Source organism: Pseudophryne corroboree, unplaced genomic scaffold (assembly GCF_028390025.1).
Source record: "Pseudophryne corroboree isolate aPseCor3 unplaced genomic scaffold, aPseCor3.hap2 scaffold_2635, whole genome shotgun sequence".
Classification (NCBI taxonomy): Eukaryota; Metazoa; Chordata; class Amphibia; order Anura; family Myobatrachidae; genus Pseudophryne; species Pseudophryne corroboree.
In genome coordinates, this window is record NW_026969296.1 from 20,967 (window position 1) to 26,871 (window position 5,905).

Genomic DNA, 5,905 nt, shown 5'->3' on the forward strand with positions numbered 1-5,905 from the left:
CCGCTGCCGCTGTGAAGGGAACTAGACGCGTAGCATCTAGTTTCCCTTCGTGAACAGGACCTTTACTGTGCGGTGCGCGATGACTTCATCGTGCACCGCACAGCATTTCAGCGGCGCTACTCTACAGAACAAGAGGCGTAACTGACCACGCCCCCTGTATGAAGCCACACCCCCATTTCCCGCCCGGGCCGCAAAAAGCGCTGGAACCGGCCCTGCCAGCGATCAGGTCTGAATTAGCCCCTCAGATCCATTCACACAGCAAACTCAGTAGAAGAAGCTGCTACCACTGGGCATGTGCAGCAGCTCCGCTCCGTCCCATAAACTGCATAATGTGGTGGCAGCTCTAGTATTATATACCATTGCTATTGTTGTTATAATGTGAGCCACTTGACAAGAGGAAAGGGGGTTTCTGGGCAACCAGAAAGCCCCCCCCCCCCGCGTTTGCCTATGACCTCTGAATCGGGCCCCCAGTCTCTTAATCATGCTCCTGTCTTATCTTGCCTTTGACTCAAGGTTTCATGCTGGGCTAGATCACAGGTGGAAGTTTCCTCCCCCTCTCCCACAGCTAAATAATACCACAGAATTTCCGTTGTTCTCATGCTTTTATTTAGCGAAGAAAGACAAATACACATCACATTTTCCAAGACCATACCCTCTAACTTGTGCCACAGACAGCACTTCTCCTGAGTGACGTCATGTTACACAATAAACAGTTGCTGCTCTTTGTTGGCGCTCAGTCCTTGTTAGAAAGCACCTGTCTTCATGCGTGGGGCTGGCTGGCTGTACGGGTCTTCGTTACGGGGTCCCAGAGCCTGGGAGGGGAAGACGAGAGGATAGATGTAACACACACAGGTGTATGGCTCTACACCTACAGTTATGTGCAAATGTTATGCATGAAAACCAAAAAGGAGAACAATGATTTCATGATTAGAGGGGTCTATTCATGAAGCAGTGAAAAGAGTGGAGAAGTGATCCCGAGGCGAAGTTGCCCATGGCAACCAATCAGCTGCTCCGTACTACTGTATGGTATGCAAATTATAAATGTTACTTCAGTGCTGATTGGTTGCCAACTTGCCATGGGCAACTTTTCCACTGGCTCACTTCTCCACACTTTTCACTGCTTCATGAATAGACCCCTAAATCATATACTCTAAATATGTATTTGTATTTATAAGTATATGTATAAGTATATGTACTGTATATTCTAAGTATATGGCATCTATTTTTATATATAAAATTGCCAGCACAATAGACTTTATCATATCTAACATAAAGCACAGTAACTCATGTGTTGTTTAAGAACTATTTTATAAAGCTGTATTTACTCCCTTTGCCTGCTGTCATTGTCATTGTTACTAGGGATGACCATCGGTGGCTAATGGCCATCGATGATATAAAACCAATGGGAGGCATTCAAGTTGTGGGCTACCGGGATCCTGGCGGTCAGCATATGGACACCAGAATCCTGACACCCGGTCAAATGCTGAATCCACCATCCCCACTCCGGTGGTGGTCCACGCCACCACCCGAGGGGGAATATAACCTTGTGGCGACCAAAGATCGCCACTGGGCCCGAAGTGTGGAGAGGGCAAGTGAGCCAACGAGAGGACACGATGCGCTTGCCGCCGGTATTCTGGCTGTCAGGATCCCGGCGTCGGTCTCCGGGATATCATACTGAATCCGAACCAACCAAGCAGCAACAATTACCGACAACAATTGACCGACGGTCAATACACCGACGTTGTCAAAATGCAAAAAAGGTCAAAATCCCGGCATTTAAAATACCGACAATGTAAAAAAATGCCGTCATCTAAAATGTCGACAGGCCAAAAAGTCGACAATGTTTTCAGTGTTTTATTTGGTGTGTGTGTCGACATAGGGTAACATGGACACCGTATAAGTGTATCGCATCCCCTCGCTGCGCTCGGCACACTATTGTTTTCCCCCTCCAGGTCCACTGGGATGGTAAAGTATGAACAAATCGGTTCCAATTAAAAAAATCAGGAAAAACTCATGTCGACTTTTTGACCTGTCGACATTTTAAATGTTGGTATTTTGGCCTTGTCTGTATTTTGACCGTTGGGATTTTGATGTAGGTAAATTGACCGCATCCCCTACAATTATTTGTCAAATATTATTATATGTCCAACAAGAGAGCGGCTTAGAAGAAACGTCTTACTGATATACAGGCAGGTTGCGGGAAGTAAACTGTGCAGACTTAAATGTATTCCTTATGTATCGTGGCCCTCATTCCGAGTTGATCGCTCGCAAGGCGATTTTAGCAGAGTTACACACGCTAAGCCGCCGCCTACTGGGAGTGAATCTTAGCTTCTTAAAATTGCGAACGATGTAATCGCAATATTGCGATTACAAACTACTTAGCAGTTTCAGAGTAGCTTCAGACTTACTCGGCATCTGCGATCAGTTCAGTGCTTGTCGTTCCTGGTTTGACGTCACAAACACTCCCAGCGTTCGCCCAGACACTCCCCCGTTTCTCCGGCCACTCCTGCGTTTTTTCCGGAAACGGTAGCGTTTTTTCCCACACGCCCATAAAACGGCCTGTTTCCGCCCAGTAACACCCATTTCCTGTCAATCACATTACGATCGCCAGAACGATGAAAAAGCCGTGAGTAAAATTACTAAGTGCATAGCAGATTTACTTGGCGCAGTCGCAGTGCGAACATTGCGCATGCGCACTAAGCGGAAAATCGCTGCGATGCGATGAAATTTACCGAGCGAACAACTCGGAATGAGGGCCCGTGTACGCCTGACCAGAAAGCCTGATCTATGCAAGGAATTTAAAACAAAATGAAAATATTGTTATTACCATTACTTGCTGCATGTATTCCCACTCACCTGATAGGCACCATCGTTCTCAATCAGATTTTGTTTGTCAGAAGCTGTACAAAGAGCAGAACGAGACACTCAGTACTTAATCGAGGCAATGTAATCACTGATCGCAACTGCTGAATCGTTGTATATAATTCCTGCTGAGTCTATTGGCCTAGATAACATAACACAAGGAGCGGAATAAGAGAGGAGGGGTCCGTGTGCAGCCTTCATAGGGGACCCCCTGTGTCGCACATGTGGACACTAGACTAGATTGGTCTTCTCCACCATCAACACTGTGATCTTTTGTATGTGACCAGTTACGTGCCTAGGTGGTCACATATTTAGTGGTTTCTCGTACATGAAAAGTGTGTCAACTGGGTGAGCGCACGGAAGAGAACCATCTACTGGTAGCCTGGTAGGGGCGTGCCATGGGAGTGTCTTGGACGTGTAGCCAGAGTTGCAGATACTGATGAGACACCTATTTCAGACTATGGATGGCCATCGGAGCACTTTCTATCGATGGTTACCATCAACGATGGTAACAAACTATGGGATACTGTACCATTGATTTTTTAACCATCATAGTTCCTGCATGAGTCCAGGAAGCTTTGTTGTGAGGCCCAGAGGTTAAAGTGAGCCGAACTGGGCGGAACTGCGTTCCATCAGTTCCATTTGGAGGTAGAACGCAGTTCCGTCTCCTCCGGCTCACCTAACCCAGGGAGAAGTCGGGCGCCCGCTGAGATTCTGTTACCAGCGGGCGCCAGCTTCTTCCTCTCAGTGGCCACCGGATGCCGGAGCTCACTCCTAAGCTCTGGCTTCCGGCTCAGGCAGTGTGCGCGTGCGGCACTATGGGAGAGACATCATGACGTCTCTCCCATAGATCCGAAGAGCGAGCGGGCGGCCAGGAGGAGGACAGAAGCGGTACAGAAGCAGGAGCGGGGCTGGTGAGTATTGTGTTTTTTTCTATTTTTTTTTGTGTATGTGTGTAAGCGGCGTTACTAGGGGGCACATCTACTGGGGGCACAATGGCTGGGGTCATATCTACTGGGGGCACAACTGCTGTGGGCACAATGGCTGGGAGCACAATGGCTGTGGACACAATTGCTGGGGGCACATCTGCTGCTGGCACATTTACTGGTGGCATAACTTCTGGCTGGGGGCATAATTACTGGGGGCACATCTACTGGGGGCACAACTGCTGGGGGCATATCTACTGGGGGCACATCTGCTGCTGGCACATCTACTGGGGGCATAACTTCTGACTGGGGGCATAACTACTGGGGGCACATCTACTGGGAGCTTAACTGCTGAGGGCACGTCTACTGGGTCACGTCTACTGGGTCATGACTACTGGGGCATAATGTCTGACTGGGGCATATCTACTGGGTGTATAACTACAGGGGGCATAACTACTAGGGGCATAACTATTGACTGGGGGCACAACTATGGGGGACATAACTACTGAGGGCATAACTACTGACTGGGGGCACAACTACTGGGGGCGTAACTACAGGGGCATTACTACTGGGGGCAACACTACACGGGGCATTACCACTGGGGGCATTACTACTGGGGGCACTACTAATGAGGGCATTGCATAGGGGTCACTTTATAAGGGGCATCACTCCTGGGGACATAAGGGGCACTACTACTGGGGGCATTGTATAAGGGGCACTATTGCTGTGGGAATTATGTGTATTAGGGGTGCTACTACTGTGGGCTTTGTGTATAAGGGGCACTAATGTGTGTCATAACAAGAAGAAGGGACACTACTATGTGGTGTAATGTTAATAAGATTGTTCTACTGTGCGGCATAATTTGAATTGGGGATACTATTGGGAGACCACGCCCATTATTAGACCACACCCCTTTTTGCGGCGCGCACTCCCTTTATTTCATGGGTGTGGGGGAGGGGGGGGTTCCACCACTTTAAGCACTGGTGAGGCCTGTTGTGACTGGTGGCTGGGCTGCTGACTCACATACAGTGTGTTGGCATGCCAATGTCTTGCCTCACTCTATAGCTGGCTTGACAAGCCCAGCTATCAGTCAGCAGCCCTGCACTACCTCCGGCAATTACACACATTGCAGCACTGTGTAAGGGGGAGGTGCCATCCGGACCACGGCAACCATCGATGGAAAAACCATTTAACTTCGGCTGGAGACAATCGATGGTTTTCAACCGTCGATGGTCAGTGGCCATCCCTAGAGGGGACACCCGTTTCAGACAGGTGTAAGTCCTGTTCTAGTGATGACAGCTGCACTGGCAAAAGGAAAATGGTAGCAAAATATTGGCATCCTGAATGTGGTCGCATACAAGGCTGCGTGCTACCCAGAACCAGGCCCGCTGTGTGCAGACTGTCAGTTGTTGGTAGGAATGACTGTCGCTATATGACTGTCGCTATATTGTATGACTGTCGCTATATGACTGTCGCTATACTGTATGACTGTCGCTATATGACTGTCGCTATACTGCATGACTGTCGCTATATGACTGTCGCTATACTGTATGACTGTCGCTATACTGTATGACTGTCGCTATATGACTGTCGCTATACTGTATGACTGTCGCTATATGACTGTCGCTATACGACTGTCGTTATACTGTATGACTGTCGCTATATGACTGTCGCTATACTGTATAACTGTCGCTATATGACTGTCGCTATACTGTATGACTGTCGCTATATGACTGTCGCTATACTGTATGACTGTCGCTATATGACTGTCGCTATATGACTGTCGCTATACTGTATGACTGTCGCTATATGACTGTCGCTATACTGTATGACTGTCGCTATATGACTGTCGCTATACTGCATGACTGTCGCTATACGACTGTCGCTATATTGTATGACTGTCGCTATATGACTGTCGCTATACTGTATGACTGTCGCTATATGACTGTCGCTATACTGTATGACTGTCGCTATATGACTGTCGCTATATGACTGTCGCTATACTGTATGACTGTCGCTATATGACTGTCGCTATACTGCATGACTGTCGCTATACGACTGTCGCTATACTGTATGACTGTCGCTATATGACTGTCGCTATACTGTATGACTGTCGC

General features: G+C 48.2%; 1 long non-coding RNA gene across 1 annotated transcript; it reads right to left on the bottom strand.

Moving 5' to 3' along the window:
- Window positions 1-583: 583 nt before the first annotated feature.
- LOC135013062 (uncharacterized) lies at window positions 584-3,635 on the bottom strand. The gene is made up of 2 exons (XR_010211842.1): window positions 2,857-3,635; window positions 584-812 (listed from the first exon to the last, which is right to left on the bottom strand). It is a non-coding gene; the product is annotated as an uncharacterized LOC135013062 (long non-coding RNA).
- Between the last annotated feature and the right edge of the window lie 2,270 nt (window positions 3,636-5,905).